The sequence below is a fragment of the Pongo abelii genome, chromosome 2 (genome assembly GCF_028885655.2).
Source record: "Pongo abelii isolate AG06213 chromosome 2, NHGRI_mPonAbe1-v2.0_pri, whole genome shotgun sequence".
NCBI lineage: Eukaryota > Metazoa > Chordata > Mammalia > Primates > Hominidae > Pongo > Pongo abelii.
Window position 1 is genome coordinate 51,787,948 of NC_085928.1, and position 20,654 is coordinate 51,808,601.

The following is a 20,654-nucleotide window of genomic DNA, read 5'->3' on the forward strand; positions in this document are numbered from 1 at the left end:
TTTTTTTTTTTAAAGAAGCTGCTAGAAAAACTGACACTAGAAACTAACTAGAGTCACTCTTTCTAGATAACAATGAAATTGCAAATCTGAAGACATTACTTACCTAGATACAGAAATGGACTTTATTAAAAACCAACTTTATACATACATAATATACCTAGGCTTGTTGGTCAAGTTGGCTGGCTGGGGAAGAATAAAACCATCTAGAAGATCCATATGATGAGTGGAACCATTTGTGGAGGGCAGACAGATACCTGATGCTGGCCACAGATAGAACCCAGGGATGCTCTGTGATTGAAGTGGTTCGAATACCTGGAAGCTTCGATTTGCTCTTATAACGTGTTCTAAAGCCATTTAATTCAAGACTGCCCTTCCTAGTTGGTACCTGTAGATGTAATGCATCTCTTAAACTGTGGGGGTATTACTGTAGGCTCCATCGGACAGAACAACTACCTGGAGATAGGTTGTGGAGCCTCCGGACTCCATGACACATTTCACAGCACTGTTTACTCCAAAACACTTGCCTAATTAAACTAATGTAGCTATTGGGTAAGACGAGAAGTAATACGCGAACATTATTAACATCTGTTCTCTTTTGCCTTGTGACCTTAAACATTTGAAAGACCCAGATGAACGCTATTGAATGGAATTGTGTTTCCATCGTCATAACCAATCTGAAAGCCTAAGTTTTACCTCTCTGTTCACTGCATATCCAGTCTATTTTATGGGCAGAAGAGCACAATGGGCTCAACTATCCAGGCTTTAGGAGTTATTTTAATCTTTAAAGAGCAATAGGTACAAGTAAAAGTACAAACATAAAGTAGGCATTTAATATTTAATTTTTATTCTCATCTGCATGAAAAGGGTGTTCCAAAAAAAGATGAGAGAAGTCCATGGCATGTCCTTATGGTTCATGTTACTTTATTTTTTGGTTCATCTACCATGCTTCTTACAAGTTACTTGTTTTTTCTTTCATGGAAAATTTTTTTTTAAATGAATTGATTTTACTTTTCATCAGCACAATTGTTGACTAATACCAAAGTTAGTTAGGAGGTTATGATTTTTATATTTATAGAATGGCAGGAGCAGCATTTAGATCATACATCATAGTAACTTGGCATTTATGAAATATTAGTTTTCCATAAACATCAACTCAGAGAGGAAGGTTACATTTTTTTAAATTATAATAACATTTTGAAAACCATCTGTCCTTTAAAATGTTACTAAAATATATATTGGAACTGGTGTTTTAGATGCCAGTCCTTCCTGAAGAGTGTTTTGAGATTTTTTTCAAATACTGCCTCAGTTTTATATAAAATAGTAAAAATTCTGCCTTTTAAAATGACCACTGGATGTAGGTAAGAAGAAGTTAAGGACATATTACATAAAAATAAATTTGCAAAAGTAATTTACTGAAGGATTATTTACACTTTGATGAGTGGATCTGGATATTTTGATACTAAGTAAAAGTGGTTCCACTCTAATTATAAGGGAACAAAGATCTGCAAGTAGTAGTTAAAAGAATGTGTATAGGCCAGGCACAGTGGCTCATGCCTGACCTCAGGTGATCCACCCGCCTCGGCCTCCCAAAGTGCTGGGATTACACTCATGTTAAGTGGTCCTCTAATTATATCAGTAATTTAAACCTCAAAAGAGATTCATTATGTACACAAAATTAATCTTGTGTAATTAAATTTATAAGTAAAATTAATTGAAGAAATAAAAAAACACAAGGTGGCTCACACCTGTAATCTCATTGCTTTCGGAAGTCTAGGTGGGAGGATCCCTTGACCTAAGGAGTTTGAGACCAGTCAAGCAACATAGTGGGACCCCATCTCTATAAAAAAATTAGCTGGGGATGGTGGTGCGTGCCTGTAGTCTGAGCTACTTGAGAGGCCGAGGCAAAAGTATCGCTTGAGCCTAGGAGTTGGAGTCTGCAGTGAGCTACGATCACACCACTGCCCTCCAGCCAGAGCAAGAGAGGGAGACTTTAAAAAATAAATCTAATTAAACTAAAGAGCTTCTGCACAGCAAAAGAAACTACCATCAGAGTGAACAGGCAACCTACAAAATGGGAGAAAATTTTCGCAACCTACTCATCTGACAAAGGGCTAATATCCAGAATCTACAATGAACTCAAACAAATTTACAAGAAAAAAACAAACAACCCCATCAAAAAGTGGGTGAAGGACATGAACAGACACTTCTCCAAAGAAGACATTTATGCAGCCAAAAAACACATGAAAAAATGCTCACCATCACTGGCCATCAGAGAAATGCAAATCAAAACCACAATGAGATACCATCTCACACCAGTTAGAATGGCAATCATTACAAAGTCAGGAAACAACAGGTGCTGGAGAGGATGTGGAGAAATAGGAACACTTTTACACTGTTGGTGGGACTGTAAACTAGTTCAACCATTGTGCAAGTCAGTGTGGCGATTCCTCAGGGATCTAGAACTAGAAATTCCATTTGACCCAGCCATCCCATTACTGGGTATGTACCCAAAGGACTATAAATTGTGCTGCTATAAAGACACATGCACACGTGTGTTTATTGCGGCATTATTCACAATAGCAAAGACTTGGAACCAACCCAAATGTCCACCAATGATAGACTGGATTAAGAAAATGTGGCACATACGCACCATGGAATACTATGCAGCCATCAAAAATGATGAGTTCATGTCCTTTGTAGGGACATGGATGAAATTGGAAATCATCATTCTCAGTAAACTATCGCAAGAACAAAAAACCAAACACTGCATATTCTCACTCATAGGTGGGAATTGAACAATGAGAACACATGGACACAGGAAGGGGAACATCACACTCTGGGGACTGTTGTGGGGTGGGGGGAGGGGGGAGGGATAGCATTGGGAGATATATCTAATGCTAGATGACGAGTTAGTGGGTGCAGCACACCAGCATGTCACGTGTATACATATGTAACTAACCTGCACATTGCACACACGTACCCTAAAACCTAAAGTAAAATAATAAAAAATAAATAAATAAATAAATCACAGAACACTTGTAATTCCAAATCCAGTTATATAAACCACAGAAAAACTTATATAAACACACGTTATACATACATATAGTATATGTATGATAAAATATACTTGTATGTTCAACTTGGGAAAAGTTGATGATTTTAGAAACAAACTGATAATTCTATTGTCTTGTGCTTTAATGATTTTCAATTTGAAGATGTATTTGGGATCAAATACATGAGGCTCCATACACAAGACATCTTTTTTTCCCTCTTCTCAGCATCAGTTTTTGGCTGATTATTGGACTACAATTGGGGGATCTAGAACTAAATTCCTGCTTAGTGTTTACTTGTTCAGAGCATAGGCTTTGAAATCACCCTGTTTTGCCTCAGTCTCCACAATAGTACCTATAACCTCATGACTAGGGGATCGTGTAGCATTTCTCTAAGCCTTGTTTTTCTTAGCTGTGAAGTGGTAAATTTTGAAAGTGCTTTGTTCATAGGATTTCTGTGAAAACTAAATTGGGTAAAGAGGCATTTAGCACAGTAAAATAACCTGGATTACAGTAACTTTTCATGGAGTGTTTATTAGTACTTAAACTGTCATTGTCATCAAAATTCTGTTTTTACATATGAACTTAGAAATGTCATTGTAACCTTCTCAACTCATTTGGTCATTTAAAATGGAGAGGTTGAGTTAGGTGTTTCTTAAATTTCTCTTTAGCTCTGATACTCTGAGTCTGAAGTTAAGTAATGCAAAATTGGTAATTAAATCTTCCCCTTTCGTGATGTAGGAGAAAGGGAGAAAGAAAACTTCTGGGTGACTGGATTCCCTTGCAAGTTTATTAGAATTGTAATTATGTAGCATTTTGAATAAAGCATTCATTCTGGAAATCATTAAGTTTACTTTTCTTAACTCCGTATTTTGTCAACTGTGGAAAAATTGGGATTTAGGAGTAACCTCTGATTTAAAATTCCACTTGCCAACCATTTAAATTGTAGTCTTGTGATTTCCTAACTTTGGTCTTGAAGGTGTTTATCATTCTTATGCGTTATTATACTGTATTATATATTTATGCAACATAAAATATATGGTTTTAACTATTGTACATGTTTACATATGAAAGGTATAGTTTTGAACTTATCATTATTCAATTTGCTAGTTTTGCTTCACTATTCATTTTGACACTTATCCATATTAGTACATGCAACTCAAGTTTATTCTTTTGAGCTACTGTATATCATTCAAATGTATGAATAAATAACCTTGTTTTGGTGGACATTTAAATATTTTCATGTATCAGTATGAAAAGCAGTTTCAAAATGAACGTTCAAATATACATTGTCATATATATGTATAATATTTGTATATATGAAAGGTCCTGTGGGTTATATATCTGAAATCAAAATTGTGTTTTGTAACTTCTATAATTAATTTTACTCTCAATTTTAAGTAAACAAGATTAGTTTTTGCACATGATGAATCTCTTTATTCAGTTAATTACTGACATAATTAGAATACCACTTAAAACTTGAGAATATTTTCAAGGGTATTTATGCTAAACTTACATAAATGTGTTGAAAAGTCCTTTTGTATATATGTAGAGATTACATGGTATGTTGAATTCATCAATTTGCCTAAATATCAAGTTATGCTTAAGTAGTGTCCATACACAATTTTTTTGCTTGATTAAACTCCAATATGTATATTGGGAGTACTTTTTAACATTCATAGGTTAAATGGCCTGTTTTGGAAAATGATATTAAACATGTAATTCAGATGAATGCTTAGAATAAAGATTAAAGATGAATGAGCTTTCATATTAATCATCAATATGACAATCCTAAAGGGAAGCATGATTTTCAAATGTACCTCCTTGTAAGCAGGATAATTCAGAAATGCACAATGCATATTAGATATGGGATTTGAGTCGTAGTATATTTCTCTAAGAATGTAATTTATTGTACTTTCACATCCACCCCACTCAATATGCAGAGTTTAAGATGCAATGGCCAGAAGACATGAACGTGTCACTAGAAGGATGTGGACGTGGGCTCCGGGACTGTTGATGATGACTGTGGTCTTCTGGGGTCATCGGGGCAGTGGACAAGGCCAAGGTAAGTGCAAGGATGTTCTAATTCTTTGAGAGCTGGATGCGAATTTCACTTTATGATGATATTATGTGAGTCTTTGGTTTGACGTTTAAGCAATTTGTTGTAATCTTCCCCCAGGTTTTTGTTACAGGGTATTGTAATGCCTCTGCACCAGTTAAATTGAAATAGAATTAGGTGTGAGTAAATGCATCAAAGTTGAAGCCATCTTTCTGAAATTGGCTTTTCTCTGTTGGAATTGATGCTATATATGAGAGATATTATGAGGCTATATATGTGTGTGTGTGTGTGTGTGTGTGTGTGTGTGTGTGTTTTGGGCGGGTGGGTATGCGTATGAGTTTGTGTGTGTGGTATTTTACAAGAACACGTAGCATATAAAGTTTTTGTGATTTTGAAGAAAAGTTTTTGGACGTTTGTTTCTTTTCTTTAAGGTTTGTGTGTTTTACATTTTAAAATTTCAAGAACCTATTCTTAAAGGATGTGATGTTCTTTAGAAATTAAATGAAAAATGTGACGTTTCTCATTCTTCTGCCAAGTGTATTTAGGGGAAATTAATGATAGAGTGGAGCTGCAAGGTTGTGGCATCCTGAAATGTCTGTTGGAGAGTAGAAAAGGGCCATAGATTTTGTAATAAGGCTTTCAATACTGATTTGATCAATAGCTGTATGGCGTGGTTTATGCCAAATCTAGTATCTGTGAATGTATTTTGTGATAAGTATTGTATTATTTTTGGAGGTGTGCTGCCGCCTGCTCAGATACAAATTGCAATTCCGTATTTTATGTGATAAAGCGTCCTGACACCCTTGAAATTTTCTTTTCCTTTTGGGGCAAGTATGTTTGGCTTTTTTTCTGTATTTTCAATGCTTGAAATGAAATCTGTGAGCAGGAAGTTCACAGAGTTTATTTCAAGGGATAGGTATATTACTCCAGATAAAATTGAAAGCGTGCAGTGTTATTATACAATTGTGATGAAGTTGAGCTTTGCTAGTTTGAAGTATCTAACAAAGTTTAACACTTTTTAAAAGATCCTTCAAAAAGAGCAGTTTTCTTGCCATATGTAATGTTGTTCAATGAATGTTTGAAATGAAATAGATATTTTTCAAAACCACAAATGCATGTGTGCCTTTGAATATGAATAGTTGTATATACATGTAAGCAGATAATACATTTTATGAATTAAGATCAGCTTTGATTTTAATTTTTCTTTCATGCCATTCAGAATTTATATTAGCATGTAATAGAATTCTCATTTTTCTTTTTTGTGATAAAACTAATGTAAAATATATTCAATACACATAGTAGTTTTTTTCACCAAAGGTCTAAAACAAGAATATGTAGACAGTAGCTACGTTGGGTTTCTGTGGCTGTTTAAGAGTTGTTTATTTCTCTGGTAATGTGTAGAATTACTAAAATGCAGCATTACAACTGTTTCTCTGTAACAGTGATCCAACATGACATGTAGTATTACACAGGGTTGCTAAAACCTTCCTCTGACCATCATTTCCAGTAATTGTGGCTTGTTTTCGATGAGGAATAGGTTACTAGATATTTAAAATATTTGAGAAAAATAGGTATCTTCTCTCTTATTTACCCAAACCCTTTATTTACTCAATATTGATTGCTTAAATATTCTATCCTTCATTGGGGACCATCATTTATTAAAAAATGGCCTGAAATCAATTCCAAGTCTAGCTGCAGTGAAGCTTCTAGTGGGAAATGCAAGTTAAGTAATTTGTTTTCTTTCTAAAAGGATAAATTAAAATAGACAATGATTCAAAGAACAAAACAACTTAATAGAAAACATAATGGAATGCTTTGATATTATGATTCAGGGAATTTTGCTTCCTTTGTGGTAGCTAGATTGAGTGAAGGAGATTGCTTAGGTATAATGAGCAAATCTTATAATTGCAAGTATAACCCAAGCTGCATATCATCATTTAGATCAATAAGCCTCATTAAATATTAAATATTACCTTTAACTTTTATGCAATTAAGCAGAATTTAAAAATAAAAGTTTTAAAAATTAAAGTTTTTATTACTAAGTATCTTTTAAAATACAAATCTCATAGCTCATTATTATTGTCAAGAAAAGAATACATGAAAATGTATAAATAATGTTTTCTCTCTATTAAGTTTACAGTCTTGCGTTAAATATTGGTTATTGGGACCCGCAATGTCCAAGATTATGATTAAGTATCAATGAAGTGTGACTCCTGCAGCAAATATGCGTGCAAATGTTATAAGATTATTTTCACATTATTTCACATAATTTCTTAAGCATAATAGTATAAGTAAATTATACTTTCTACACAAGCTCTTCATATTTATGAATAGACTATGTTCTAAATGTTTAAGTCATTGGGAAATCCCAATGTTCCTTCCTAGAGACACCATGTGAGAAATTGTAGCTAAGCTAAAAAAACGGAAGACAAAAATCGATTTAACGAGGAATGTAGATTCATATCATAATATTATCTCAACTGTGTGCAACCACTACTTGTAAAAAATGATATAAGAAATGCAGTCTGAAATCTGAATTCTAAGTAAGAATGTAGGGTGGGCCATTATCCCTCTGGGACCCTTAGGGTCAAAATAAGAGAAAAAGGATGAATGGTGGGTTGGAAGTAAGTCAATGATCCTTGTCAATTTTTTGTATCTGTGAAGAAAAAGCATCTGCTTGAGGACATCTATTTTCCTACCTCTGAGTTACAGAATAATAGGTGCTTATCCTGAGTGTAACATTCCCTGACGTGGACTCTGTCTATGTCTCTGCTGCTTAGGTGGTTTGTGCATAAGAAAGTGCTTAACATCTGAAAACGGAGACAATCTTTAAAGAAAGATATATATGAATTTTAAAAGGAAATATACCTACGATGGAAATAAAACAAATAGCATAAATATCTAGCGTATTTTGTCTTCTTGGTAACTATTACAATAGATACATTTTCAAACAACTAAGTTCAGCACTGACTTTGGGAGAATCTAGATAAAACTGAACTGACATATAATAAGCATGGGTGTAATTAATAGCACAGCGGGCAAAACCATGGAGGTGTTTCCTGAGAAAGAGGGACTATAGAGAGGCACCAGAAAACCCAGCTCATTTACGGGATTCTGGGGAGTGCCACCAGCAGTTATTATATTCAGAACCGAGAACTTATTTCTAACTCAGCAACCCATAATTCTGGCTGAAGTGCAGTAGTGCAATCATAGCTCATCACAGTCCCAAACTCCTAGGTTCATATGGTCCTGTCATCTCAGCCTCCTGGTAGCTATGACCACAGGTGTGCACTACCATGCCCAGCTACTTTATTGTATATTTTATTTTCATTTCATTTCATTTGTAAAGACTGGGTCTTGCTATGTTGCCCAGGCAGGTCACGGACTCCTATCCTCAGGCAGTCCTCTAACCTAGGCCTCCCTAAGTACTGAGATTATAGGCATGAGCCATTGCATCTGGCTCAAAAATATTTCTGTCTCAATGACTTTAACAAAGAAGTGCCATTTTGGGGACGTATACAATGGTGTGCTGTTTTGGAGTAACACAAAAATAATTATAAGAAGAATGGAATGAATATGGCAGTATGTTTTCAAAAGCAAGTTAGCCCAAGTTTTTAAACAAGCATAATTTTAGTTTTTGTAACTAACTTAGGGTTTAAATGTAGCAAAAATTTTAAACATTATCATGAATACACAGAAAATTTTAATCAATTTGGTTTCCACGATGAATTTACATGCTTAAATTCCTAATTTCAATTTGCTGCTAGATATGAGAAAGTTTGAAATTTTGAAGAAGCAAGTGGCGCTTACAAATGTAGCAAACTTAAGTTTTGAGGACAATTTAATTTAACTTCCATTTTTATGACCAGATTTTGGGTCAGCTATTAAGCATTCAAAAAATAAAATCTGATAATATCTGGCAATTCCAATTTTCAGTTTTGTTGATCTTCACCATGAAATAATATTTAAGTTAAGGGGCAAAATTTTGGAAAAGCAGATCACTTTGTTGTCCTGTTTAGCAAGTTCTCAAATTATGCCATCTTGGAATCATTACAAGTAATTGTACAAAGACAATATCTTGTATTTTGTATTTCACTGTTACACATCCAATTTTTCTCTAGAGATATCGGAGAAAACCTACTCAAGAAGGGAAGGTTAGATAAACAGCCCTCTCTCTCTCTCTGTCTTTGCCTCCATTCAGTTCCTTGTAATCGTTTCCCAGTGTATTTCAAAGTTACTTTTATTGTTCCATTCATTTTCTCTTTCATTCCAGAAATTTAAGTGATTGTATAATTCTTTTGACAGCTGAAGGTAGTATCCGACTTTGAATTAAAGGTTTACAGCTACAGCTTTTCAATTAGAAAATCTCAGATCATGTGATCTATGAGTTTTAATATCTTAGGATCACTACCAGTAAGAAATAATCACTTTGAAAAACCTCGATGCTACCTAGAGTTTGTGTTTTGTGAGGTTGCTTGGTAAATTACTTTCGTTTGATCATTGAATATTGCTTCAAGAGAGGTGAGCTCAGACATTTGGCAATGAATATTGAATGTGTATTCCAAGAGACATGACCTTAAAATATCATCAAGCTAAGTAGCAGTGAAATTGAACCCTGCTGTATAATAGAAGTCAGTGTTTCTTACGTCTTTATGATATATAAATATTTTTACATTGTGGTAGATAATAATTTGTATGGAAAAATTTAATTGGATTTAATTTATCCTATGGCAGAATTATGTTACCTAGGTCATTTTAGTTTTTGATTTAAGCGTCTTAAAATTATAAATGCAAATATTCAACACATAAAACCCACATGAATCCACACTCCCAAACATTTGAAATCCTAGCAGTCATTTCTAACAGCTTTTTCCTACAAAAGAAGTCAGCTATTCTTAGAGATTACGTGCATTCCCATAGCTTGAGAGGTTCACACTATAAGGTAAACAGAGAAAGTATTACAGCGGTTTAAGAATACTGGCGGATTTACTTTACAGACAATATACTTTTGAATTACTTGTCTTCAAAATTTGGTTTCTTGAGAAAATTATCTGTGTAGATTAATCATGCATTTCAGATACTTTCCAGACATCTGAATGTTGTTTTCTTGGAAGTAGTCAGCAAGCCTTTTTATGCAGTCTGCATGGGAGATAGTAAGAGACGTGTATGCTATATGTCTACTAGTAGAGATTTGTTTTTGAGTGCTTCCTTAAAAAATTATTTTTTCTGAAGAAAGGGATTTATTTTTTATAATTTAGATTAGATGATTTTAAATGTTTTTATGTTTTAACCTCTCTTTCTGATCATCAGGGTCATTGCCATGGAAGAAATGCAAGTTATAGCATATTTCATTTTTATAAGGAAAGAAGTTGATAATTTAGACTTTTTTCTTTTACTAAATTGAGTTACATCAATCAATATTTGGATGGCATTAATTCACAATAGTAACAAAAAAAATCTTACTATTCAACATAATAAAGTATGATTTCTTTCACATTTGTTTAACTTAATTTGTTCTTTAAGGTACATCTCCTAATGAAGGTTTTCTCATCCTCTGAAGCTGAATTTATTTAGGAAAAAGTATTTTAAACACCATCCCAAGTGATACAACTATTTTTATTGAGCTTTGATGTTCTATTTGAACATATCTGAAGACTGTACAAGCACTCAATTTAGAATTAAGGTTTCATTTGGAGATTTTGGTTGTATTTGAAATCTGTTGTGGAATTCAACATGAAGAATAGGTAAATTTACTAGATGTCATTGTCTATGACACATTTTAGTCTTATCTCTCTGCCTATATGTAAAGAGGAATAGAAATAATTGGTATAAATAGGAAAAAAGAAGTAAAGTGGTAGGATCAGATGTGAGAAATATATAAGCTAAGATATTCTTTTTTTGTTTGTTTGTTTGTTTTTTGTTTTTTTGAGACAGAGTCTTGCTCTGTTGCCCAGGCTGGAGTGCTGTGACACAGTCTTGGCTCACTGCAGCCTCCACCTCCCGGGCTCAATGGTTCTCCTGCCTCAGCCTCCCAAGTAGCTGGGATTACAGATACACATCACCGCACCCAGCTAATTTTTGGATTTTTAGTAGAGACTAGGTTTTACCATGTTGGCTAGGCTAGTCTCAAACTCCTGACTTCAGGTGATCCGCCCACTTCAGTCTCCCAAAGGGCTGGGATTTCAAGTGTGAGCCACCAGGGCCAGCCTAAGCTAAGATATTCTAGAAGCTAATAATAGTAAAATATAATGTAAATTGTTTAAAATTAATCTGTATATGAAATTTTTTCTAGGACTTTCCTGCCAGAAAAGTAGGAATAGAATGGCAGAAGGAAAGAGGTTCCTTCTACAAGCAGGCACACATCCTATTTCACTTTATCCTGTGATCAGTCTCATAACCATCTCCTGGTGTGAAGTGCTAAAACTGTGCTTTAAGAATAACTTAAGTCCTTCATGTACAAACTAAGTACGAGAGCCTGAACCTTGGAAACCAAGAGATTCCAAAAAGCCTTATGTGTGAGACTGGGTGCCACAGATCTTGGCAGAAATTACTGCTTATTCTTAATTCTTATTGTTCCTTTCTAACACTTCAACTTATAATGCCAATATCTACCTCAGCCTAAAGACAAGCTCTGGAATCACTTGTGTTACTTCTTACATTTCTTTTAAAAAACTCATGAATTACATATGAATTTCAAAGTTGCCAGCTGAGATTCCAAGGACTTAAAAAAAAACCTGGCACCTTTCCATTATAAAGGCTGTACACAGTGTTCATAGTGTTTGTCTTTAAGGGACATGCCTCATCCATCAGCAACTTTTCTTCCTTAAATCATCACATCTTGCCTAAAAGTGTTTTCTCAAAAGTTAGGAAGCACTAAGATTTACAGATTGTTATATCACACCTTAATCTACTTATCAACTTTAGCATTATCAAAGCATGAACTGTTTTGGGTTTTCATAGTTAATTATGTTTGTCATAATAATTGGGATGCAATTGTTTTTCTTATGATTATTTTGTACTTGTTTTTCTTATGGTAACTTCTGATGCTTGTTTGTAAGATCTTCCTCTCTTTTCTCCATCTGGTTATCTTCTTACATTCTGTCCTTTAACTCAGATATCACCCACACTGTGTCTTTCTGGATTGCTTCTTATTTAACTGTTGCTTTTCATAGTTTACATACCTACTCCTATACCGCACTATTGATATTTCTCAAACTGCACTATAATGCTGGTTTGTGTCTTTATTTATTTATAAGCCCCTTGATAATTCAAACTATATATTTCTATATTCAAAAATTACTTATGAAGTGTTTACTTTGGGTCAGGAATTATTGAGTGAAGGAAATTGACCAAAACTCTGCCATCACGAAGCTCGCATTCTAACATAGGGAGACAGATGACAGACAGATAACAGACATAGATATGCAAAGTATCGTAAGTTAGATGGTGAAAAGTAATCCTAGATGGGGATCAGATGATTTTGATAGGGTAATTTTTAATTGGATAGTCAAGAAAGGCCACATGGAGAAGACAGCAATTGGAAGAACAAGGTAGTGAGAACTGCTGTGTCTGGAGCAAAGCACACAATTTGGAGTAGTAGAAGATTCCAGAAGTAACAGAATAGAGGCGAAGAAGTGGGAATTGTGTAGAGTCTTAGTTGCTGTTGTAATGACCTTGGCTATGGTTTGAAGTGAGGTGGAAAGTTGGTAGGGACCTTAGTTTTCTTTTCAATAATTCATTATGAATTTTGAACGGTCACTATTAAAGACTCAATAATTTTGCTTTATTCTCTTGCAATTGACTATAAACTAGTGTATTAAAGAAATGTTAAATTCTAATTTAAACTGATTGAAGTAGGTTTTTATCTTTTTATATTTCTCATACTGAATATCTCATTTTTAATTAATTTGAAAGCATTCTAGAATAGTGAGCCAATGCAATTTAGCATAATGCGTAACTTATTATTTGTCAGATTTAGGTATTTAACTGAAGATGCTAATTAGAAAAGTAACTTGTTCTGTTGGATGATTTTGATAAAGCTACTTTCAAATGATTATCACATCCATTGATGTCATATTAAGTTGTGTTTCTGGAACCCAAATTTAGGCAGTGGTAATGAGTTAATATCTCTAAGTGGATACCTTTTATCTCTACGGTCAAAGATACTTGAAAGTGGAAAAACATACTGGCTTCAAGTCTTGGGAACTAGGACTTACCGGAAATATTTTGGTTTGTTTTGTTTCCTGGTGGAATTGTCTTCTTGGAAAGACGTTGTTTCCTTCTACCAGGAAAAAATTGATCCTGTGCTGCTTTACTTTAATGCTTTGCTTTTGTCAAAATAGTGTTTTCTTAGGAAAATTAACCTATCATAATATAATGAAAAGAGAAATGCTGAAGACACGAAATGATGTACATGTTAATATTGGGTAGGAAGCATCAAGAGACATGAGAAGAGAGGGAAGCAAAGAGAGGGAGAAGAGAAATATATAGTATAACAAAAATTAGTAGAAAGGATTAGCATATACATGTAGTCGATAAGTCAATAAATGGCTATTTATAGAAAGCCTACCAGGCACTAGGGGACATAGCAGTGAAGAAGGCAAAGACACAATTGGCTATACTGTAGTGAGCAGGGAAAGAGGAAGAAGACATACAAATACCTAACAAAACAATGGTGTGAAGGGCTATAAGGTACACTACTATGAAGAAGATTACATGTGATACCACGGTTGAGTAAAACTGACAAGTAGGAAGGCACTGATCTGGCTATAGGTATTTCAGAGAATTTTTCTCTCTGAGGAGGTAATATTTCATTTGAGAGCTGAGTGAAGACAAATAGGGAGGTACTTTGAAGATCTGGGGTGCTCTGAGCAGAAAGAAGGGCAGATATAAAAATTCTGTAATTTAAAAAGAGAGCTTGATAGTTTCTTACAAAGAAGGCCGGTTTGGCTGGAATGTCCATGATGGAAGAGTATGGAGAGGTATTACATGAGTGCTCTCAGGGACCAAATTTAGATCTTATATCAAAGTGTGAATATAAATTAACTACATTGAAAAGTGTATGATAGATATGTGATATGATGAGGTTAGCTCTTAGGAGGGTGTACTCTTGTGGAAGGGTACAGTAGTGAAGGAAGGGGGTTCATTTTGCTGACTATTGCACCTGTCCAGTTGAAGGATGTTGGTGGTTGGGATTATGATTGTAGCAATAAAGTTGGAGAAAATCAGTTGAGATTGGAAGTTGATTTGAAGATGATTGAATTTACTGAGCAAGAATTATACCAAGGTATTTGGATTTAGGGACATGGGGGATTATGGTCACTTTTAGTGATATGGCAAAGTCTTGATGACATGAGGCAGTTTGCAAGTGACAGAGGTGTGGGTAGGTGCATATGTGTGATTGATTTTACATTTTTTAATCTTAAATTAAGACCCTAGTTAGAATCCAAGTGGAGATATCAAGTAGGCACTGACAAGTTGACTTGGCTAGAGATGTGAGTTAGATAATCACAGCCTATAGATCATGCCTAAAGTCATGAATCTAGGCGAGGGGTTGGCAAACTATTATAGCCCATGAGCCAGATCTGGTCTGCTGCCTGTTTTTGTATGACTCATGAGTTATAAGTACGTGTTACATTTATAAGTCTAAAATGTAAAATATAGGGAAATTTTTCAGCAAGGAAAGTTCCATAAATTTGCCTCTTGGCAACACAAAGCCTGCAATATTTACTGTCTGGCTCTTTGTCAAAAATGTTGCTGACTCCTGATCTAGATGAAACCCTGTGGGGAGAGAGTGTTGATAGAAAAGAGAGAAGCATCATAGTGGAAATTAAAATTATGTCAACCGAAGTGTGTAGGGTAGAGAATTTAAGCCTGAGTATAATAGTAAGAGATTAAAATAACAATAAATTCATTATCAGCATGATCAATAAAACCTTTGGGGGCAAAAAGGAACTATCTTCATCAGACCATTCACTCCCTCACACAAAGATCTTAGGCAGGAAGTACAACTTGTTTGAAGATCTGAGATAAGGCTAATGTAGTTTGGACAAAGAAAGCCAATGGGAGGATGACATTGCGTCTGGCCAAAGATTTAGGGGACAGCCAAATACTTCAGGCTTTTTAAGTGATCTTTAGGTAAAGAGGAAGTCCTCAAGGCATTCTGAAGTTGGAAGATCAAATCACATCTGATGGAAAAGTTCAATCTGGCTGTATGTGCATCTAGGATGTAAGGAAGCCAACATGGATGTGAAGTTAAAATTGTCCATTGCGAATAATAAAATGAAGGCCCCAGGTAGCCTTGGCAAGGGCAGATTTGGTACAAAATCCTTATTGGAATGGGCTTAAGCGTTAACAGGAATAAGGATCTAGCTGTTGTGTTTAGTGGAATTTTATCAGTCTTTTTGTTGTATATGATATATAGATGGTCAAAATAAAGAACTTCTACATTTTTGGTTTTTGTTTTATTTTAATTGAGATTTGAATTAAAAGTAAGAAACTTTTATTTTCAAAATTGGAGGCTGTGTTTAAAAAGTATAGAGTAGGGCTAGAGAAAAACATGAAACTCTCCTGATGAGAAGAATGCTAATCATGACTCTAATAATAATAAAATTCTTCTCTGATAACTTAATTTTTTTGCTGCTTCATTATTTATGTATGTATGGGAAGTTGTACCCGAGCCACATGCCAATTCACCTGGTGAACTTGTTCTTCAACGTGGCCCAAGTATTTCCTTCTATCTTTAGCCTTCCGTGGTTTCTCCCATGGACTATTGGCTCTTCCTACTTGAGCCTCTGGTAGTGCCCTGTAAGAGATGTGCTACTCCGTGACGACAGGCACCACGCTGCAGGGGAATTGCCATACCTGTCAGTCACTATCTCTAGAGTGTGGCCTTTCGTGAGCCCTGAGATTTCATACTGTTTCTCTGAGCTGTAACAATATTTATATTGAAAAAATAAACATGTTCTTCTGTCTTTAATATTTTATATCTTATAATTTGAATACCCCTTTTTCATTATACTACTTAGCTGCTAAGTTATGTTATAAAAACAAGTTTTAATTATCTGCAAACATCTTCAAATCTAATCCTTACCAGTGAAGACTAATGTCTGGTTAACTTCTGTTAGGACATTTATTTCCATACAGTATTTATAGCGCATTTTTGCTATTGAAATGATTACTGTTTAGTTTGAAATAATGCACCCTGAGGATTGGAATGATAAATGTGTAACTCTTACACAAAGATAATATTTTTAGATTTTTGTATTTAAAATACTGGTTATCAAAAGAAAAAGCCAGACGTTATTTGTTTATGTTTCTGCTTGAGGTACTGAATCTATTTCAAGTCATATTTCTCAGTATTGATATACTGAATTTTGCTGAAATAATAACACACTATCTTTAGCTACTTTTTTTCTCAGTATGTCTCCTGGTCACTCACCATTTCTGCCTCATCTCACTTCTAATCTTTATTTCTTTCCTTTGGTCTCTTTTACTTTAGGAATTCTTTCAATTTAGAAGTTTTCTTGTTTTCTAATAATTACTATTCTTCTCGGATATACACAGATATCCTTTTCCATTTCATTTGTGAATTTATCTCAGAGGCATTTTGTGTGTGCCTTTTACTCATAGCTTCTCAGAAGTCCCTTTTGAGGTTACTAATTTAACATGTCACGTACTGTAAGGTTTGCATGGCATGGTGGCAGCTGACTTTTGCCTTTACACGGATTGAAATGTTCACTCAACATGGACTGGTAGGATTTTTTTTTTCCTTAAACATTACAATGCCTTGTAAACAAACAAAAGCAAACCAAAAACTCAAAACTAATATTAGTATTGGTGCCCCTGGAAATAGCTGCCTTCTCACTAAAGTAGATTTTGTCATCCAACTTTGTGTGTTGTTGAACACACATGGTGCTGTATGAGCACTCTCTCAGTAGTCTAGAAAACATTGCTATGACCAGTTACCAGAAAAATAAATTTAGATTGCTCTTTACATTCCACAGATGACCCTTCTGAAAGCTATTTGAATTCGTTATAAATTATAGTTATATTAGTATGACTAATTCATTTGTAATCTGAACTTTATGTGCAATGCATTTTTTCTCGTGTTTAATCATTTTTGTATGCTAAATCATCTGCAAACAAATGGCTTGTCCTTGAGAAAGAATTTAAGACTGAAAGTACATTAAGTGCCATCTGGGAATCTGTGTCAATGGTTTTATCACTACATATGCGTGTGTGTGTGTGTGTGTGAGTGTGCATATCACCTACTTTCGTCATATTTATTTGATAAAATTGATGTGCAATCTCTAAATCATTGTGTCTCCAACTTGTGTTATCTCACAAATACAAATTTTTATCCTAAAATTGGTAGTACCCTTTGTAAAACTAGAAGCTCTCATTTGTGCAAAGGAAGGAAAAATAAGAAACAAATTCAATAAAAAAATTAAAGGTCAGATTTCTTTTATAGCTGCTGAGTTCCTTTCTTTCCTTTCCATCCTCCTCACGTTCCCGAATCTCAACAAAGTTAAGAAATTAAAACACACATCATGAGATCATATGTTCACCTTGTTGAGGAACTGAAGGATTACATATACAAGATTATACCTTAATAAGTAGAGGGAGAAATATGAAGATATAAATAGAATATGAAAATTTATTATAATTCAGTTCTATTCTAAAGTGTTTTCTAGGCAGGCTAAGGGTATGTTGCCAGGAAATTTTAAGAGACCCACTCCATTATATACAAGAGGATGTGTGTAGATCTCTTAATTCTGAAATGTTTAGAACTGAGTACAGCAGGTCTTCGAATAACGACGTTTCATTCAATGTCATTTCATTATAATGTTGATAAGAAAAAACAAATTGATTCCAGTTGGGGTTCACTGTCTGTGTAGAGCTTATGTATTCTCCCCGTGTCTGCATGGATAGTCTCTGGATGCTCCAGTTTCCTCTCACTTCCCAAGGCTGTGCATGTGAGGTTGATTGACATGTCTGTGTGGTCCCAGTCTGAGTAACTGTGGGTATGTGTGAGTGCACCTGCAATACGATGGCGTCCTGTCCAGGGCTGGTTCCCACATTGCGTCCTGAGCTGACAGGATAGGCTGTGGTCAACTGCAACCCTAAACTGAAATAAGTAGGTAAATAATGATTTTACTAGTTTTTATTAATCTTAAATATATGAATAGCTCAAATTCATTTCAGCATTTAATATTAGAAGTGTTTTGATCTTTATTTACAAGTTCATTGATGTTTTTGTTACCAAAAGCCATAGAAGCTTAACTCTTTTTTATGTCAATCTATGGCAAAATGGGTTTCGCTTACTGTATTTTTGCACCAATTAACCACCCCCAATTTATCCCCCCTGTATGGGTGTATCAAAACCTCACATGTGACCATAAATATATATACCTATTACCAGTTTTCAAGAACCTATCAATGATATTAAGTGAAGACTTATTGTAGTCCTTTTTTGGCATAACAAAAATGTGTGTGTTTTGTTCGAGAGTGGAAAACTTCTTTCTGTAAAGAACTGGACAGTAAATATTATAGGCTTTGCTGGCCATATGCAGTGTCTGTCTCTCCTTCATCTACTCATTCTTCTTCTCCTCTTCCTTCTCCTTCTTTAAACACTTCAAAAATGCCAAAACAATTTTTAGCTCTCAGCCATATGAAACAAGCCATTGATTAAATTTGGCTTGTAGGCCCATAATATGTGAACTCCTTTACATCATCAGAATGCCATATATATATGAAATGTTATTTATGAGAAATTAATGGTGCTGCCAGCAGAGAGAAATTAGCCTAAGTTAAGTTTGAGCTTTGGAATTCAGGGGAATGCCATGCACAAAAATGTTCTGCTTTTAAAGCAAGTTACTAACAATCCATTTCTGATATCAGAAATATATGAAAACTACTAATTGAAGGGGCATTATTCACTACCTTAGTGCTGCTACTCATGTGTGGTGGAAAAAAAATCCAGAAAGTTTTCCTTTCCATTTGAACATTCATGCAATAAAAATTTCCAAATCTTTTTTTGAACAAAGTTTTATCTGATAGCTCTCTTGTGTACTTTATAAGTACATTTTGCTGCTTATTCTCAGTAACTGTATTGAAACAATCTCTGTTTTCCTTTATCAATCAAAATAAAATAAGAAATTTAGCTTAATACTAATATTAAGCTGAAGTGCAAGATATATGAAAAAGAGAAAAAAGAAGCAGGCTAAATTGACCTTTTGATAACTGCAGAAGGACAGCAGATCAAACAAAGACTGGACTTTAATGTCTTACATTTTCAGAATCTATCACAGTAAGTCCACTGGGTCCAGAAATAGGTTTTAATCCTAAATTGAAATGACTCACAATGCTGTCATGACATTGAGTTTGGTGGAAAAAGTGAAGTTAATGTTTTTCTCAGTGTTTTTTTTAAATCAAACTATGATTGATTTAACTATAAAATGGACTGATTCTAAAGAGCTCACTCTGACTTTGGAGGTGAAAATGCTTTTACTCTAATCATTAAAATCAATTTCTCTAGATATCTGATTTTATTCTGCTTTATAACATAAAGAATGAAACTATATTTATCAATGAAATGTAATCTAGCAAAGTGGCATAAGCATAATTATCAGTCACTTACTAAAACTGTGTGTTTTTTTCCATTGCATGAAAACCCTGTCTTGTTTTAATTTTTAATAATTGACTTTTTAAAAGCAATTTTAGGTTTGCAGAAAGAAGTGAATAAGCATTCACATGTCATCCTCAGCCTCTACCCCAATTTCCCCAATTTTTAACATCTTGCCATAGTGTGGTACATTTGTTACAGTTGATGAGTCAATATTGGTACATTATTATTGACTGAAGTCTGTAGTTTATATTAGAGTTTACTCCTTGTCTTATGAATTCTATAGGTTTTGTCAAACGTGTAATGACAAATAATCCTCACTACAGTGTCATACAGAATAGTGGATTCACTTTCCTAAAATTCTTCCTTGTTCCATCTGTTCACCGTTTCCTCTCTCTCCTCCAAATCCCTCATAGCCACTGATCTCTTTACTGTGTCCGTGGTTTTGCTTTTTCCAGAAGGTCGTGTAGTTAGAATCACACGGCATGTCAACTTTTCAGACTGGCTTCTTTCACTAGGCAATATGCATTTAAAGGTTCCTGTGTGTCTTCTGTGGCTTGACAGAGTAATATTCTGTTGCCTGGATATACTACAGTTTATTTTTCCATTCACTTCCTGAAGGACATTTTGATTTTAGTGATCATGAATAAGGCTCCTATAACATTCATGGGAAGAAGGTTTTTGTGTGCACGTAAGTTTTCAGATCCTTTAAGTAAATACCAGGGAATGGAATTGCTGGGTTGTGTGGTAAGAGTATGTTTAGTTTTGTAAGAAACTGCCAAACTGACCCCCAAAATAGCTGTACTATTCGGCATTCTCACCAGCAATGAATAAAAGTTCCTGTTTCTCCTCACATTTGCCAGCATTTTGTATTATCAGACTTTTGGATATTGGTCATTTTAATAGTCATGTAATAATA

At 34.5% G+C, this 20,654-nt stretch overlaps 1 long non-coding RNA gene across 1 annotated transcript in view; it reads left to right on the forward strand.

The window, feature by feature from the left end:
• LOC134760996 (uncharacterized) overlaps positions 1-20,654 on the forward strand; it is a 384,162-nt gene that overhangs the window by 22,843 nt on the left and 340,665 nt on the right. Inside the window, exon 2 of the long non-coding RNA XR_010139151.1 lies at positions 4,994-5,115. This is a non-coding gene — a long non-coding RNA (uncharacterized LOC134760996). The remainder of the gene's footprint in view (positions 1-4,993; positions 5,116-20,654) is intronic.